Source organism: Cydia strobilella, chromosome 6 (assembly GCF_947568885.1).
Source record: "Cydia strobilella chromosome 6, ilCydStro3.1, whole genome shotgun sequence".
Taxonomy (NCBI): Eukaryota; Metazoa; Arthropoda; class Insecta; order Lepidoptera; family Tortricidae; genus Cydia; species Cydia strobilella.
The window spans coordinates 5,859,424-5,878,856 of record NC_086046.1 but is presented as its reverse complement, the minus strand read 5'-3'; the positions used below and the strand labels follow the sequence as shown (position 1 = coordinate 5,878,856).

General features: G+C 36.1%; 2 protein-coding genes across 4 annotated transcripts in view; both read right to left on the bottom strand.

Moving 5' to 3' along the window:
* The window catches only part of LOC134742379 (probable tRNA (uracil-O(2)-)-methyltransferase), a 300,106-nt gene that overhangs the window by 796 nt on the left and 279,877 nt on the right, over positions 1–19,433 (bottom strand). The window lies entirely within an intron of this gene.
* LOC134742386 (slit homolog 2 protein) overlaps positions 1–19,433 on the bottom strand; it is a 137,304-nt gene that overhangs the window by 58,363 nt on the left and 59,508 nt on the right. The window contains exon 2 of one of the 2 annotated variants that reach the window (XM_063675502.1): positions 6,394–6,453. The exons of the other annotated variant lie outside the window; for it this stretch is intronic. The gene's annotated coding sequence lies outside the window, so the exon portion shown is untranslated. The remainder of the gene's footprint in view (positions 1–6,393; positions 6,454–19,433) is intronic. 2 annotated transcript variants of the gene reach the window in all.

The following is a 19,433-nucleotide window of genomic DNA, read 5'->3' as shown; positions in this document are numbered from 1 at the left end:
TTTCGACATCTAATTTGTTCAACTTTCACAAACCAAGACAGTTAGGAGTAAAATTGAAGCTAGTATTTTGCGCGTTTTAAGTACCTTTACTATTTAAAATAAATCTCTATCAGAAAATGTAATTGTGTACCTATTTGTAATCCGTTTTAAAAATGATATTTACCTATGGCGCTATCGTCACAGTTCGGGTAAACTAGGCTCCATTCGGCTCAGCATTGCTCCGAGCAATTATTAGAGTTGGCATAACTTAACGTCCCTTTGAGTGCACGACCACAGATAAGATAATGACCTGAATTTTGACAATCCTAAATAGCCGAAAGAGATATATTAGAAAGGGACATCATGGTTCGACCCTGAACCGCTGTCAAACTTCGGTTTTGTAGGAAGTTTCCTTTCTGTACGGTAATACTATTATTTATTCTGTGGGACAACACCGCTTGGAAGTATTCAGTCCACATGTCGGTAGCAGTCAAGATTTGCCGCGTCACTCAATCCAATCTCGATTTTCCATTTCAAAGGTTTCTAACTATTTTAGGCCTTTTGATACGGCGAAAAATATTTTTTGCACGGTAGTCCATTTCAAAGATACAATTTTCAATGGTATTAGAGGGCTGTTTGCCAGGGAGCAACAGGTAAAGGCTGCTCATTTTTCAAGAACCACGTCGTCTCATTGTGCTCGCGGCTCGAACTCGCAATAATGCCGGAGATGCGAGCCACAGAATGGAAGAGAACACTTTCATTCAGATGGAGATTTCTTCTGAGCCGCCACATTTCGTACAGGCTGGATTAAGACGAATATTGCTTGACGCTCCAGTAATTGTGAATAATAAAACTACATTTCGTCAATGACTGCAATAAATGTTGATTAAATCTCGTATAAATAAATTAGGGTGAGTTGAACAACGCCGCCGAATGTAATGGTTGTAATAATGTGAGTGTAATTCATTTATTCTGCTTATATAAGTTGGTTTTCTACGTTTACTTCAAATACTCGTAGAATTAAATTTAGCTCATTATATTTTCAAGCAAGTTATATAGAAACTGTGTTTATTTTAAAAGCACGTTTTTGCACAAACTTGTTAAGAATAAGTAAAGGGTTACTCAAAGATACGATAACATCTAGATTTATGTATATTTTATAAAATAAGAAGGAATATTTCATAAGCCATATTCTGTTCCCATTTGGTCGTTTTCGGGAGCAATTAAAATATCAGCAGAAAGTTCTTATTTATAAGAATAAATAATACTTAAATATACTAATACTAAAATAAATACCTACTTGTTTTAAGGGAAACTAATTTCATACATAGCGCACACTATTATGTATATGGTATTCTTCAAGTACTAATACATAAATATGAAATATGAAATAAATATGAAATATGAAACATAATTTGACCTAGTTTTGTTTATGCTAACATTTGACTACTATAATACAAGTAACGAAGCATTACTCGTATAAGTCCTGGGACCGTCGCGTTAAGCCTGCCCGCCACGCTGCACTCCATTGTGCACACACGGCTAGTTTGCTCTCAAACAACAGAGAAAAGGTGTTAGCTCAAGTGGCCTTTGGCGCAATAAATTGAAGCTCTGCACTGAGCGCGAACTTTTAGCCGATTTAGCTCTGCTTTATACTAATTTTCTCTTATATCCAAGCAATGTCAGATCAGAAGGATGGAAGGATGGTTTGCAGCAATTCTGGCCCAGGTAATATCATTAATACTGAGTCATTATGATATGTTTATCTTGGTCCGAGCCAGAAGTATATTCTACACGTTTATGACATGAGAAAGGTTATTGATGACACTAATGCACGAATGCTAAAATTGCTCAACTTAAAACACATTTGGCTAGGAAATAAGGCCATGTGTGTTTGTTAGGTCAATAATCTTGCTTATCGTAGGCGCAGGCATATTACAATGTACAGTCAGCTGCAGATACCTGTGTCAGAGGTTAGGTTACTAAATATATATTTTTTTTATGTATCTAAATTTATATGCAGCACTAGATTCTCAGGCTGCTGCGCTGAGCTAGGAAACTAGATATATTACTAATATTATATCATCGAATCCGTCAGATGGACACGATGCTTTAATAAGCTTCTTTCCTCACCATAGCTTATTAGGCTCAGCAAATGTATCAAATATTACGTATTTTTATTAGCCGTGACGGCTGCCAGACGCCACTTAAAGGGAGGGGCGCCTTCGAAATTCTGTGTAAAGGATGTTCCGTGCTAGAACTAATGGTCTTACTGTGTTGATTACCTTTATCAGGCGTTATGACGAGTCAGGCCTCCCCCCTGACCTTTTTATTGTCTGAACGGATTCGACCTTTGTAGATTAGCTATTGAAGACACGACCTTTACTTCACAGCGGCGTCAAAATCAATTAGCTTAATAAATCAAATTTTGAGAAAGTAAATCTCAAGTAACATTCTAAATTTAATTTGGGAATGGGAATCGTTTATAACGTTTTACGAGCTTTAAGATTCAACTGTCCAGCCGGCCTAGACAAGGTGACAATCGCTTCGCTATCGAATCGCTTTGTGTCTCTCTATCACTCTTCCGAGTATGACAGTGACAGTTGCGTTTCGATCGCTACGTAGCGTTAGCGATTGACATGTTGGCTACGGGGCCTGGTGTCATTTTTTTTGAATAAGTATATTCGTTTCTTGGAAGTTAATAATACCCCCTTCTCGATGTCTAAATAAGTTGAAATGTACGTCACTTAGGTGACAACATTTTTATTTTAAATGACATTTGATATTCTAATGAGTAATCAGTAAAAATAATGTCTTAGACACTACTTACTATATCTATTTTATATTATTTCTCAAAATTCTCTTCTCATAATAAGTTTCACTCTTAGTAAATATGTAGGTAGGACCGTCCAGGTACATAGACTTTTCACTGCCTGTCTGCTGCATTTACTGGCAAATAATTAAAACTTATATTGCAAATGCAATGATTTTAATACTTTTTTTTGCTTGCTTGTTTGCATTGCAATTAACTATTCGTAAAATTCGTAAAACTTAGCAAACCTTTGATTTTAGTATCATTCTATAGAACACAAATGTCAAACAGGCGCATAGAGACAAACGATTATCATCTTCTTGTTAGTTAGATAAGCCAGATTTTAATTAATAACGCCAATATTTAAACATAAACTAGCTATCTAACAATACGCTGTATTAATTTTGGGAATTTACCAAAAGCAGCGCAATTAGCACGTACACAAACAGAACTGTGGCCGGAACAAACGTCTACTGTTACGTAGCCCCATCAGCAGTGAAATTAACCAAACTATTCTCGCAGTTGTTCGCCTTTAGCTATTTCCCACTGCAATTTTTCTTGAACTGTTTACACAGATGGCTATTATGCACTCCATTTTATAGGTTCTGGAAAGTAACAAAAGGTTTTGGGGATCGCCAAGTAACCTACCGAAATTGAAATGTCATATTTAGCCTGGATTATTATCGGTAATTCAACATTATGAAATATTTTGTTATATATCTGAAGCAACGAATAAGGAGCAAAAGACATCCATTGTTTAGGGTATCTTTGCTCCTACCTAAAGTTTACTTACGGGCGCAAAGTTACCCCATCGTGCGCCAAATTAATAGGCGCATCCCAAAAAAGAGAAATTAGTTTATGACCTACGCCGCAAATCAATATGTAATAAGTTCATTTTTGTTTATCTCAGTATATAGGTATATACATAACAATAAAAAATATAATATTTGAATATATTACACGTGAAATAGTTTTACAGAATTGGAGTATACCGACAGGGGACCATTTTACCATTAAACTGAGCTAATAAAAGCTTTGTATTTTTAATACCTATCAACTAATGAACATCAGAGTATATTACTATAAATCACTGTTGACAGTAGCTGACAATGTTTATTCTATCATACAGCCATGGTTAGATAATTGGTTATACTAATAGTACCTAATGATCGCCAGTTATATAAAAACAAAATTGCATAGAAATCTTACTAAGATCTTAACGTATCGGCGACGATGACCAAAACTAACGCACGTTGCTATACTTGCTATAGGTATTTCTCACATATTCATCACAAATAGCATTTTATATGAACATTTTAAACACATTGAAATTGCTCCTTTGACAACCGCTCGTTTATATACTTACATAACCTAAGCGATGCACTGGTGCAGAACAATGCACAATTTTAGCTCGGTGCACAGATGGTTTTATTTACATGTTAGTTCTTACTGGACATTCGATCGTTAAAAAAAAGGAAGTTAATAGTAGATTGTTAACCAAGGGTTGAATGGCACCCATTTCTGTCAAGGTAGTTTGGCGCTCGATCGCAGTGAGAGCGCCAATAGTCCAAGACGGAAATGGTGCCTTTCACCCGAATTAAACACTACTTTTCATATCGAATGCGAGAAAACAAAACAAGACAAGGCAATTTTGCAAAATCAGTAATAGACATACGGCCTAATAGACATACGGCCATGATTTTTTCCTTAGGACTTATTGCAATTGGAGACTTTACTTGTGTGAAGATAAATAACCCCTAGCGAAAAACATTTAGATTGCAATATTTACTACACACATATTTTAACAAACTGCAATTTTAACTGTTATTTTATAATTATTTGTTCATTATAACACGAAAATCAGCGAGATTACCTCTTACTTTTTAATTTTTTACTTTTTCGTTCTAAAACTCCCAAATAGTCAATGGCATCCCAGTCATTTAGCCAAAAAAATGAAAATATTAAATTACAATGTAATTAATAAAATAAGCAATGTATCTTATATTTTATTTTACTTTTATGAATATAGTGCTAAATAACTTTAAAACCCATTTAATATCGTACAAGCGTTTAACTGTGGCTGTATAAGATTCTGTCGTCAATAACATCATGAAAAATGGTTCGTGACAAACTAATATATTTCAGAAATATACTCATGAATACTTCCAGAAATATTTTTTTTTAGGTATCTTCCCGACTGGCAAGTTACCTTAGATATTATTATGTTTATAGCACGTAACCCCGGGGCACCATATAACAATTTTGTAACACTATTATAATGCTTACGTCCCGCCTAATCCGTTTGTTATTAATATTAATCCGGCCGCTGTAAATCTTGTGTAGGTAGGATAAGGCGACGTAGTCGAGAACAATGAAGCTTAGTTAGACCTGAATGTAATAATTTATGTACATATTGCCATAGTGTTTATAATATTGCGTAGGTACCATGAATATAATTACCTTTGCGGTTCATTAGACCTAATAGTACATTATGATACAAGTGTGCTAAGTTGGTCAGTACACACGAGGCGATATTGTGCGCGCGAGCTGTAAGCGAGCGCGCAATAAGAAAGCCGATGTGTGTAATGACCAATGCACACGCGTTTCATACGACGTTTTTCAACACACTTGCGAGAAAAAAAAGATACTATCATATTAATCAAATTTTAATAGTTAAAACAGTATTGTGTGTTTCATCTGTCATACTCGTACTTCCGGCCGGCCCTCGCTCGCCCCGGCCGCGGGCAGCGCGGCGGGCGGGCCAGCCGGGCCGCGCGCCGCGCACTGCGCAGGCGGTCGGGCGCGCCGGTGCCCGCCAGTCCGACCAATTAAAGAAGGCTCCCTTTCCATGCATATTATTAGCAATCAGTTAGCTTCTTAACTCAGTCGGATAATATAATGAAAAAGCACGAGTGGAATAATACACTGAAAGAGCACGCGTGTTTAATATCTAGGATTATGAGCCAAAAATCGGTGGAATAAAAACGTCGTTTTGAGCAAGTGTGTTGAAAAAACAATTATCACAGTGTTTGAATGCATCGAATGCATAGTGATATATATTAATACTTATATATGTATATATATAGGAAACATCCATAACTCAGGAACAAATATTTGTGATATACACACAAATAAATCCCCTTCCCGGATTCGAACCAGGGACCTCTTGCTTCGTAGGCAGGGTCACTACCGACTAGGGTAGGAGGCCGTTAGTAAGGAATCATGTTCCTTTGTCTTTACATTTACCCAGGAGCAGAGTGTTGTATAATTACGAACATTCAAATGCAGTGATATTGTCACTCATAAATATTCATCGAGTCCAAAATTATCATTGTTCGAGTAGACGATACCAATAAATGTATACATATTGATATAGATTCAAATCAGTTTTCGCCTCATAACAATGGAATAAGATGCAAAGCCATACGTATTTTTTGACGCAGACTATATCATCTAGTGAAGGCATAAAACAATGGACAACTTTAAAACTTAGTACTTAAACTTCAGTGGCGCTCGTATAAAAATGAACCCTATTTCCATAACCATTTTTCTTAATGTGCAATACTAGCATAAAATCGCAAAATATTCCGTCCCATAAATACCTGTTATTTCTGCGAGCTTTGGAATGTTTTGCTTAATAATTGTTGATTATCACTACGTACCTGGAAATGAAAATAAGAGACAGTTAGGCAATGGATTATTTTATTATCAGCTTCACCGACCAGTACTCCATACAAACGAAGTCCTCATTTTCATCTCTGGATATTAACATTGCGTCAAATAAAAAGTGCCCCGGTTGTTAAATAGTTTTATTTTTCTACTCATCAATTAAACAGGTACAGGTTTAAAATAGTTTCGAAAAATTTAATGAGGAGGCAAACTGACAGTTTATCACGCCAGGTGGCGCCTTCATAATAGATCGACTGGTGTCACTGCCAGATCACATACAGTTTTTCTAAGAAATCATAAACATTCTCCATTTTCTCCAAAGTACTTCAATGTTGTGCGACAAATTGTGGAAATATAATATCTCACTTTTTTCCCAAGGATATGCATTAATCGTTGAAAAATAGCTTAAGTATCAAAAACTAAAGCAAATGACAAAGACCGGTTTTATAGGCTGCATTTTAAGGAAGATAAATATTTTTGAAAGAGTAAATACACAGGTAAGCCAAGTTTTAATGCTTGTACATAAATTTAGGGCATGTCTTGGCCACACATGCTGTTCTCCGTACGCATCACTACTTTGTGTAGGTACCTATCTAATAGTGTCGTAGGGCGGGCGTATACCTATATGTACGTGGGTAACTCCGCATACCACAGGAATAAATGGAGATGGTGTTAATCGGCGACATGTGGATGTGGAAAACCGGAACAAACAATTCGTCACATTAGTGCTAGTATGCCCCAACACCAAATTCGGTAGCAACATTGAAGAGCTCAAGACCCTGACTGGGAAAGCCATGTAATATTTTAAGAATTCTAGTTTTTAATTTCATAATGCAGTGACATGTACTTAAAGATGTGCCATACATGTTCACTTAGGTTTAATTGGGAATAGCTTTAAGCTGTCATTTATGCGTACAGCATGTGTGTGCATAATTATTTTCCATCGTATTTTCACGGAAACGTACGAACGTGTTTTGCTATTTCAGTCAGCCTCGGTACTAAAAGTACTGACGTTGACTGAAGTAGCATGACAAATGCGAACGTTTCCGAGAAAATACGATGGAAAACAATTATAGGTACATCTGTATTACAAATTCGGATAGTATGTAAACCTATTGTATACTTTATAGTTTATAGCATCGAATGACGTGATGACGTGAAACTAGCTAGATATTTTGCTATAAACTGGCTATCACGATATACTTACGGTCGGTCGTCAAAAGCGATTGAAGCGCGGTCTCGCCAGGGATTTGACTTGAGATCCACTAACAGACAGTAATTGGTACTAAAACTGTGATACATTAAAGTGAGTTCGGCCTTTACAATATCAAGGGTAGGAGACTTTGCCATCAAGAAATAAGTAAGTAATAAAGTGCTCAACGCGTACCCACCTTTTGGCAATTTGCCGAGCAATTCAATTATCGCTTAAAGTTTTTTATCTATATTGCCAGTAATGTCATGTTACTATCGGACGTTAAAAGAAGTGTCCGTGTATGAGAATAGATTATTCCGCTTTTTTTTTCATCTCAGACATATATAAGTATATATAATCTTACATGCCTACACAGGCTGGTCACTTTGCTCATATCGTCATTTTTATAGCGGCGTCTACAATTGACCGATAACCACATTCCATTCTCATTTTCTGGATCGAAAAAGCCATGCCTGATTCTCTTGGACAACGAGTAATAGAAATAAGAAGCATGCATTTCTTCCTGACAAAGGACCATTCGTTTGTATCAGTAAGCTTAGCGTGACAAACCGAAAAAAAGGATCTTTACAACCCTTCCAGAAGGATTTGCAAGAATAAACAACGTCGCCCTAAAACTGTTTTTTAGATAGAAGAGGTCACGTCTGCTGCGAGCAAACAAAGATGGCAGAATGTCTGCGTGTTTTTAGAAAGGGTCACGTTGAAAATCAATAAGACTTTTTTGTAACAGGGGCACTGGGGTGAGTTGACCTTACGACGTGAGTAAGCGGTACTAACGGTGGAAATAATACGGGATGTTTTTTTTTAACCTTAGCCATGGTGAATTTATAGTTATGGGCTGTACAGAAGAACTTTTATAACGCCATTTTTTTAGCGTTTTCGAGGTTGCTTCTTTAAAAAATTTACTCAGTACGACATACCATTCACTTAGCACAGTATTGCTGAGGGTTGAAAAACCTTCATGTAGCTATGTGTTTTGAGCCCCCTGTTATTTTCCTAAATAGTTAGCATTACTGTTATAAATTATCCTCCATTAATGCTAAACTCACACCACGCGAAATTTCATTCCTCATAAAGGCCTAAGTGAACTGTTTCCGCGGGTAACGATCCCGACTTCCGCGCCCAATCGATCCAACACATCGTTACAGGCTCTATGCGAACTACCGACTATTATTCAGAACTAGGTGATGGCAATTAGACACACTAACACAATGCTTACACAGTCGAGTCTACTATGTTTGAACAGTATGCGAACTATATGCAAGTACTTACAAACAAGTTTTGAAGATATATCTTTTGTATGTATGTATTGACATAGAGGCGTAGATAAAGTATTTTTAAAATTTACCTACGTCTGGCTAAGAATATAAATCACAGTAGTTTATTTTGAATTTATAACTAAGCTGTTTTAGTTTAACTCTTCATTCAATAAAAATTAAGTTACTGCTTTTTCTAATTACAATGAATCTCTGAAGTATGTATCTGTACTAACACCGAAAACCGGACAAGTGCGAGTCGTACTCGCCCACCGAGGGTTCCGTACTTTTTAGTATTTGTTGTTAAAGCGGCAATAGAAATACATCATCTGTGAAAATTTAAGCTGTCTAGCGATCACGGTTCATGAGATACAGCCTGGTGACAGACGGACAGACGGACAGTGGTCTTAGTGATAGAGACCCGTTTTTACCCTTTGGGTACGGAACCCTAAAAAAACAGGAATTCAAGGACACAGGAAAAATATATTTGACTTCGTTTCTTTGATATTTCTTGAAACTGCGACAAATATTATTAGTAACGAACTTTTTTATTTTTCAAGTTCAGGGGCAAAGAAGTACGAGTATACAGCTGCCAGAGTTTTGAATGATTCACGGTTAGTTTCACTAGACTTATATTGACCGGGATATAGACCCGGTTATATCCCGGTCAATATAAGTCTATACAGCTGTCGCTCGCTCTTCCTACAAGTTGAAATAAATTTCTAGGCTATAAAGCTGCATAGAGACTATATCTATCCGTGGGTCAAAATGTTAATATTATAAATTTAATACTTATAGTTAACTTGAAGCGGTAAGCGGAAGCGCTGGTGGCCTAGCGGTAAGAGCATGCGACTTGCAATCCGGAGGTCGCGGGTTCAAACCCCGGCTCGTACCAATGAGTTTTTCGGAACTTATATGTACGAAATATCATTTGATATTTACTACCAGTCGCTTTTCGGTGAAGAAAAACATCGGGAGGAAACCGGACTAATCCCAATAAGACCTAGTTTTCCCTCTGGGTTGGAAGTTGGAAGGTCAGATGGCAGTTGCTTTTGTAAAAAACTAGTTGCCTACGTCAATTTTTTTTATTAGTTGCCAAGCGGACCCCAGGCTCCCATGGGCCGTGCCAAATTGCCGGGACAACGCGAGGAAGAAGAGTTAACTTGAAGCGGTAGGATCATATCATACAGCTTTCTTCATTTCATTTTCTCTAGAACATAGTACTTAATTTTTATAAACAATATAACGGAAACCTTTTTACGACACCTTTTTTTGTTCTTAGATCATTATCATTACAGTAGGTACAGTGCAAAAACAAGTTACACTTAAGCTAATAACTATTGCGCTCTCAGCTCTGAAGACTCGTGTTACACAGGAAGTTAAGTTATTAAATAACTTAGCGCCGCTTGCACCATCCACTAACCCGGGTTTAAGCGGTTAAAACGTTAACTCAGTGTCAAATTGTACTGGTAACCATGGTAACTCCAGGTTTATCGGGTTAACACCGGGTTAGTGGAATGGTGCAAGTGGCCCTTAATAACCTTATTTACGATACCCGAGAGGTGACACCGAGCGGTCACGGTCACTGACGTATTTTATTATTTACACTTTAGCGAACTATACACGTGGGTCACGTTTATGGACGAATCATGGATATAGTCATATAGATTTATGCATTTTTGGTAGGCGTAATGAATCATTGTCTTTTGTGATGTTTAATATACTGGAACCCAAATTATTCATAACTATCTAGCGGCCAAAATCTCCCCTGACGTATTTTTGGATTACCAAAATTCCCTTACTTTTGGGAGACACTAAACAAACTTTGTTTTTTTATAAGTTGTTCTTATTAAAAAATAAAGTGGAAAGCCCTTCAGACTGCAAAACCGTGGGTGGTGGCCCACGTCATCGCCCACTCCTTACATCGCTATCTATTTTTGGTGAAAAGTAGTTAAACATATTTTCTGATTGACATTTTTTGAAATATTGACAAGCAGGTATGTATGTAAAATTTTACCAAATTGACAAAAAATTTGTCATTTGTTAATATTTGTTTAAACTTATAATAAACACAATATAAATCATAGTATATTATTATTCATTGAGTAATACGCGGCCCACGTAGCACTACAGCGTAGCTCGTAGTCCGTAGAATTTATTTCGTGGTATGTAGATAACAGTTATATTCGACGGCTAACTTTCATAAGTGTCAAAACAAGCTAATAAATACATTTATTTTTATTTTGTTTACATATTAAGTAAGTTCCTAATAAATATAAAATTATAATATTGTTATATGTTCATTTTAGTTGTATGTCAACTTTTAGTGTTTGTTCCTCTCTCATTTTCTCAAAGGTTATCAGGAAGAGATCTCTATAAGAAAAAAGTTCGCCTTTGTACCTATACTTGCATCTTTTACTCTGTTAGGCCAGGATTACACTTGTAAGTTTTACTTACGTAAGTAGGGACAAAGCTATTTGCTAGAATGAGATAGCGATATTCATATCTCGTTCTGTAAGCTGTGTCCCTACTTACGTAAGTAAAATTTACAAGTGTAATCCTGGCCTTATGTCTATTTGTTTATGTGCAATAAAGTGACATGTAGTATGTATGTACATACAAATAAGTTTTAAATCACATTTCCAATCGGGTCTATCGCGAATTTATTTTGTTACCTTTATTTACCGACGTTTTGACACAGGTTTCACTGGTCGTGGTCGCGGCTAATTGACTGGAGTGAAACCTGTGTCGAAACGTCGGTTAATAAAGGTAACAAAATAAATTCACGATAGACCCGATGTGGACCCGATTGTAAATGTGATTTAATATGTGTTCAAAACGCGATAGTTTTAAATGTTATAAATAAGTTTTAAGACTAAAATACATCTAAAATTACATTGTTTGCACGTTGGATTCGAATTCAAGTTGTACTCAATCCGCTCTATTGCACTGCATCCATTGGTGTGCACTCTAGTGGACTTGTTGCATAAGAAAGGTGTATTCTGATTATAATAACAGGTTATGAATCTGATCTTAATTTGTTATGGATACGATCTATCAGAGTCCAACTTACACTTGTCCGGTTTTTTTTCCAAAAAATATCTTTTGATTATAGTACATTACGATACGTGCGAAAAATAGGAAATTCGCAACGAGTGGCGACAAATCGGCATAAGTTGCGAATTACCTATTCGCACATGTATCGTACAACGTTTTACAGTACATATGACACTAAGTTTTCGACATAGTTGCGTAATGAACTCAGTATCGTAATATATGTACTGTAAAAAAATATTAGTACTGTTTTAAACAGGTGTTGTGTGAAACTACCCCAACCTCCTTATCTGGATCGAGCTCTATTACAATACGGAAGTACCATTTGCGCAACGAACGATATCGAACGTGAACAAAGCGTACTGCACAAGTGTGTAGCTTGTTCAATCAGCTCGTATGGGGCGGGCAAACACTATTGAATGCGAGTAGCAAGTGGAAAACGTTCATCTGGCATGTTCAATACAAACAATGATTGATGGCAAAAATTCCTGAAGCATAGTAGTGTACTTTGTGTATACCTACTAATAAGTGCTAATTTTTTTTTATACCACGTCGGTGGCAATCAAGCATACGGCCCGCCTGATGGTAAGCAGTTACCGTAGCCTATGGACGCTTGCAACACCGCAAATTAATAATAATTTTTCAAATTAGTACAAAGTTAACCAGTTTTAAGCGGATCTGACTAATGTGTGCTTATCTAAAGTACTTTTTAGATCCTTGGGTATAGAATAGAATAGAATATATTTTATTTGTAGTTTTCTTTGTAGTTTATTTGTGTTTTTATTTGTAGTGTTTGTTTGCATATTAACTATATTGTCAATAGTAGATTGATTGGTTAATCTACAACTTTATATAATGCGCATATGTTAAAATTTTACCAGAATGCAGTTATTAATCATTATAAAGTAAAGTAATTTAGTAATACACTATACAGGTTGTTATTGTTAAATCTAAATTGGGTGGTGAGGAGAAATCAGTAAATATGGGATTTAATAAAAAAATTGTCATCCTACCATAATATCCACCTACATCTATGTATACCTATATAATCACTATATCTTATAAAACAAAGTCCCCCGCTGCGTCTGTCTGAGCTCCCTGCCGAGGTTTTCCCGAGGGGCTACAGTATGGGGTTCTTCAAAAAAGGAGTGTACAGGTTTTTAAAGGGTCAGCAACGCGCGTGTAATATCTCCGGTGTTCCAGGCGTCCATAAGCTACGGTAACTGCTTACCATCAGGCGGGCCGTATGCTTGATTGCCACCGACGTGGTATAAAAAAAAAATTCTCGAGGAAGGTTTGTTAAAGTTTACCCGTGCGAAGCCGGGGCGGGTCGCTATTAGTAGTAAATAAATGTATAATAATCTATTCACTAGTAAAGGGCATTCCCAATTTAACCCCTAAGGCCATACTTGCTAAGTAACATTGGAACCATTAACAGTAACAGCCAGCCTCGGGGCCCAAGAGATAACAGCACAAGTTTCTCGGATGATCAAGTTAGTTCGCAGTCGCCGCGATAAACAACAATGCAAGTCAAGCATCCCTCCGAGTCTTGTATTGCGAGACTTTGTTTTAAGGACGTGACCTTATTCCGACGCAATTGTTGTCTAGATCGTCTTGCCTTATAAAGTAGTCGCCAAAACTTTGTGCCAGATATGTTTTGTTAGAAAGTTCGGTATCTATATTGATTTATATTGATTGCCGTCAAATCTAGTGTGGCTACCACTAGTTTGGCACTGACATAAACGCTATCGAGAACGTAATTTACTTTCTATGTATCTCGCTCGTACTCGCATATTAGTGCGAGCGAGATTTATAGAAAGAAAGTAAATTACGTAGACGTTAGCGTATATGTTAATTTTGACACTGTCAGTGACTCATGATACGGGTACAGAATACTTCTCTAGATCAAAAGTTATGGTAGTACAAACACATATTAAAGGTTAGATCAAGTCCGACGAACATTATACTTCGTATCCAAATCCAAGACAACAAATATAATTTACAAAGCAGCAGTGCATGGAATCATGCCGTCGTTGTCACACATTTTAGAGATATAATATTTAAAAAAAAAAACGCGCTGTCCCTCTCTTACTATGCTCTCTCTCTCTCTCTCTCTCTTACTATGATCACTATCTATCTCTAACTATGATCACTATCTAGATCTATCACTACGATTAGATTATTGAGCTTAATACCTAATTTCATTAGAGCACTTTTTGGTGCCTTACGTGTTACGTGTAAATAAACTAAGTTGTTTGATGAGAAAACTAGAGGTGGTACGATTTAACTGGCGGTGCGATATAGCCGACTTCCCTATGTATGTATATTGTATAGGGATGGGTAGGTGATTCGAGAATGAAATGAAATTAAATTTAGTATGAAAATCCAAAAGCAATTCAAGGAAGTCGACTTGAAAGTTATCCAAAGTGTAATACGAACGGTCAGAAGCACTATACTAAAAGTTCAAGAAAGGGGGCTATTTGTAGCATTTGTTTTTAATGTTGGATATGCTCTGGTTTGTTATTATAACATTCATAAAAGAATAGCCATTGTCATTATTACTCGTATTTGCTTTTCGAAAATAAAAATTCTTATTACTTCAAGCCAACCCGTAACATTATTTTTCCTCCTCTTTTATGTGAAGCTAAAATTTATAACCATTATATTTTTTATGATGGCATGCATAAATAACAATAATTAAGCATATTTCATTGTATCTTTGTATTGATTTCTGTAATGAGGTGTGCAATAAAGAGTATTTGTATTATATTGTATTAATTTTTAACAAGCAGAAACGTCTGCAAACGATGCTATTAAGCTTAGAATAAATTTAAAAGTGGAAAAATTACTGCCTTGGGTGAGATTTCAAATCCATACTCATCCATACTCGTGAGTTCAAGGCAGTAATTTTGTTCACTTTTAAATTTATTCTAAGCTTATTAGGCGTATTTATTTACATCCTACTTGCGTTTTGTTTTTTCTTCAAAATTTGTTACTAAAGTTGTTCTTGGTTGTCAGGCAGAATTATCCATTGATGCGCTTAAATCACCATGATTTTTAGTATGTACTCACGTGAGACTCGAAAATAGTTAAATATTTCAAAAGAAACACGTAATTTTGGTCTGATTACTAATAAAAACTTTTTTTGTGTGAGCCTTGCGAGAGTCAAAATTAACTCCAGATTGCAATCATTGCATTTGATCGACATTGACATACCGGACGAAATACGATCAAAATTACAGGAGTAGCCCGTTTTTTATATTCTTAATTTTCCTATATAACGTAATTTCTTATTTATTTTTGTTTATTCATGATGTATCCATGTACATTCATTATCCTCTTATCCTCGGTCTCTTCCGGTTATGCTTGTATCGGTAGGTACAATAATTATTTTCTCTGTTTTATTAAATAGTATACGAGTAAATCCATATCGGATCATTTTTCCTCCCATGTTTTCATATTTTTATACCCGACTAACTTATATTGCCTTGTCAATCCATTATCATCTAGCGCAGAATAGTGTTTTTTTTGCTTCTGTAACCTTTTGAAGGTAACAGTTTTGTATTACATATTATCTTGAGCTTACATAATCTGGGATCGCTCGACGCCGACGGAGAGCCAATTCAGAAACGGTCGATAAGCGATATCTTAGTCAACACCGAGAGCTAATTTAGTCGCCCGCCAACCGATAGCAATCGTGACGGAGCGGTGACGGCCTTAAAACGTTGGTGTTCATTGATTTATTTGTGGTTTTTTTCCCTTTAAGTTTTTGACGTGATAACGTCTTATAAATCGATGAACACCGGTAGCATGCACGAAATCTCCATGGTAACGTGACAAATTCAATATAAGTATGCAATTTTTCATCAATGTTTTCTTATGACGTTATCACGCAAAATTATCGTCCGTAAACCGACTTTACAGCCATATTTTTTTTTCACTGAATAACTGATGTCTAATTTTGTGAACAACACGTCCAAACTAATGCATGAGTTGGGTTTAGTAGTTACTTTATTCTGATTGGGTCTGTTATAAGTGAAACTTTTATCTTTTATGCATTTTATTATATATTATCTTCGATATTCATTTCAAGTTTACAGTAGACTACCGTTGACAAGATTTTTAAATATAAAGCTAGTGAAGGCTTTATTTAACATTTATCAATATTTTCTGCTCGTCTAGCGCTGAAATTCTTCGATAAACAATAATTTTAAAATAACAAACAATAATATCAATAATATCATAAACAATTCATTTTGTAACGCCCTATTCAAATTTTTGTCCGAGCTCGACACTTGAAATTAAGAGCTAAAGGAAATACAATAGGTACCATATTAATATTAACTTTGTACTTTCAATATAAAATAAACGTTAATTGTTTTCCACATAACAAGGCTCACATAAAACACCCCACATAATGATTATGTGCCCCATAAAATAGGTCGTGAATAAAACACGTGCTCTCGACGAAGTCTATTTACAGAATGAGGCACACGACAATTATTTATAAGTAGTGCCGCATACATCATGCCTCGGTCCCTTTTTTATAAAATACAAGGAGTGACATTACAGAATTTCTTACTTTCGTTTCTGTGGTTACGTGAATGTATGCAATATTTATACGAAATTAAAGCTGAATTTAGAAGTTAAACTAGTACAATTATGTCAGTTTGAAAAGATATCTCTCGTTACAAATTAGATTTAATTAAAATTAACAATATTAGTTTTTTTTTTTTTGTATCTAAAGTTAGAATAATTCTGAAGACTGTTAGTACTATTTAGATCCAAGGAGGTTATAATGAAGCATGTCATGATAATGTAAACGTTAAATATATAATCTTTCTTTGTTTAAAATGGAAAATATGTAAAAAAAATTAATAATAGCGCAAAGCTGCTTCAATTTTACTCCTCATAAAATGAAAGAAAGACAAGGAAAGTTTCCTTTAGACGGCGAGATAAGAAAATATTCTTTCTAGAGGGTCATCCAATTATGCGGAGCCCTGTGCGATAGAAATAATATATTTCCGAGTTTAATAAATAGCTGAGGAAGTCAGAGGTTTGATGTGAAGCTTATTACAAGAAACGTTGTAACATCAAAGGTAACGCTGACGGATAGCACTGAAGTTGAATATTTCAATTGACAAAATTCAACAAAGTTACTTTTTTACTGGGTACAGACTACAGCAGACTAAATGCTGTTGAGAATTTTAAAAACTAAATGTATGTATAAATAAAAACCTCTCGTATTCCGTAACCGGAACGTGGATCCATGCAGCAGGCCGGACACGCTATACATCAAAAATCACTTGCGTTTCTGTGTGAACTGCACGTCTGTACACGCGGCACGCGTCATTGTGTGAGTAAGTTGCTTAAAAACCGAACAGCGTTCGGCAAAAGGTCGTCAATCTGCTGTCGCGGGGCGAGGTAATTCAAATCGGGGCGGGGCGGTGCGTGGCCGTTCTGTATGATAATTACTTATTCTGTGTCCGTGCAGTGAGTATTGAATTTTAATATTTTTTTTACACCACGTCGGTGGTTAACAAGCATACGGAATGCCTATGGAAGCCTGCAACTCCAGATATGTTACATGCGCAAGTGAGAAAATATCGGTTTTCTACGAGGAAAATAAAAATCACTTTTCATAACCGGGTTAGCTAGGAAGAATTATTTTTCCTTATAGAAAACCAGTTATCAAACTTGGTTATCTACGGGGAACAAGGGGCGTTGCCGACCCTACAAATTAACATGCTCTAATTACAACTCTATACTAACGGGGATCCGCGTTCCGCCATATGAAAGGTTAATTTATCAGTACATTTAAAGTAGGAAAGTAAGTCATAGTTTAATTATAGAGCATGGACATTAGTTATTAATTTATTTTAGTAGTAACTTGTAATAGCACAGAAGAACTGGTAAAGTTTAAAAAGCAATTCTCTGTAAATCCCAATATCAGGTGGGCGAGCGCATCGGCACCGCTGCACAAAGTTACGAACTTGTTATCTGCGCCGCGTTCTGCTCTCTCTCCAGCACTCCAGCTTTAATAGTTTTCGATGCTCCATTCAAACCCTCGCCGCCGCGGCCGATCGTTGACTAGATTATTGCAAATTTAATTATTTCTATAGGTACACTATTGTGCAACTTAAGATGGATTTTATCTGCAAACTTACCTGTGGGAGTAAATTGACACGATCTGCAAACGAGACGGAAAATGCTGCGGTGGGATTCTCACCCCTTTAATTCAGCTCCCCAGATAACTTTGAGATGTTTTTAAGCTGTGTGTCCTAGACGTGTGCGCGACGAGAGAGCTGAGCGCGACTGAACGAAAATGACGTTTAGGGCTGAATAATCGCCATTCAATAGACTATATAGCAGTGAATTCCAATAAGAATGTTCACGGAGGCATGCGAGTGCCTTCCAAGCGCTCTTGGACAATTTTATTTGCAGCCAATAAATAGATCGTCACGTAGCTCGGAATCTTTGAATGGATAAATGAAATCCGAAGAACTCAGACGGCAAGCGAACGGAGCATCTTAAGTCGCAATTTCTAAGGCAGATAGAGGCCAAAGCCTGTAATTTATTTTGAAAAGAGGGCGATAGAATAAGTTCGATTAATTGACTTTTTATAATAAGAAAACTACAAATGGACACAACATACAATGCTTCGATAAAACGTTAGTATTTTGGCCTAAGTTTTACATTATTTAAACTCGTTTTACTATTAATATCTGGGAGACCGAGCTTTGCTCGGAAAACATATAAAAACTCAAAAATGCGCGTTTTCCCAGGGATAAGACCTAGCTAGATCGAATTTTCGTCCCCGAAAACCCCTATATAGCAAATTTCATCGAAATCGTTAGAGACGTTTCCGAGATAGAATAGAATAGAATAGAATTTCTTTATTTGCCAGAATACGTGTATAAGATGACAACAGAAAAGGTTTCCCCGAAATATATATATATATATTATATATATATATATATATACAAGAATTGCTCGTTTAAAGGTATAAGATGATATTCTGGACTGGACTAAAGAAGGCAATTAATCTGTTATAATATTTAGTTAGGCGAACCTTTCTATAATGTATCTGTTCCATCAAACGTGAACAATTCGGTTCATTAAAACCGACAAAATTTGTCCAATTATCATTCGTATTTAGTATTCAGTTACAAAATTGAATGAATTGAAAATTAGTAGCTTAACATGTACGATTTAACCCTTAACTTTATTAAAACCATCTCAGTGACCTGCACAGTATTCTAATTAATTATAAAAAACCGGCCAAGTGCGAGTCGGACTCGCGCACGAAGAGTTCCGTACCATTACGGAAAAAAACAGCAAAAAAATCACGTTTGTTGTATGGGAGCCCCATTTAAATATTTATATTATTCTGTTTTTAGTATTTGTTGTTATAGCGGCAACAGAAATACATCATCTGTGAAAATTTCAACTA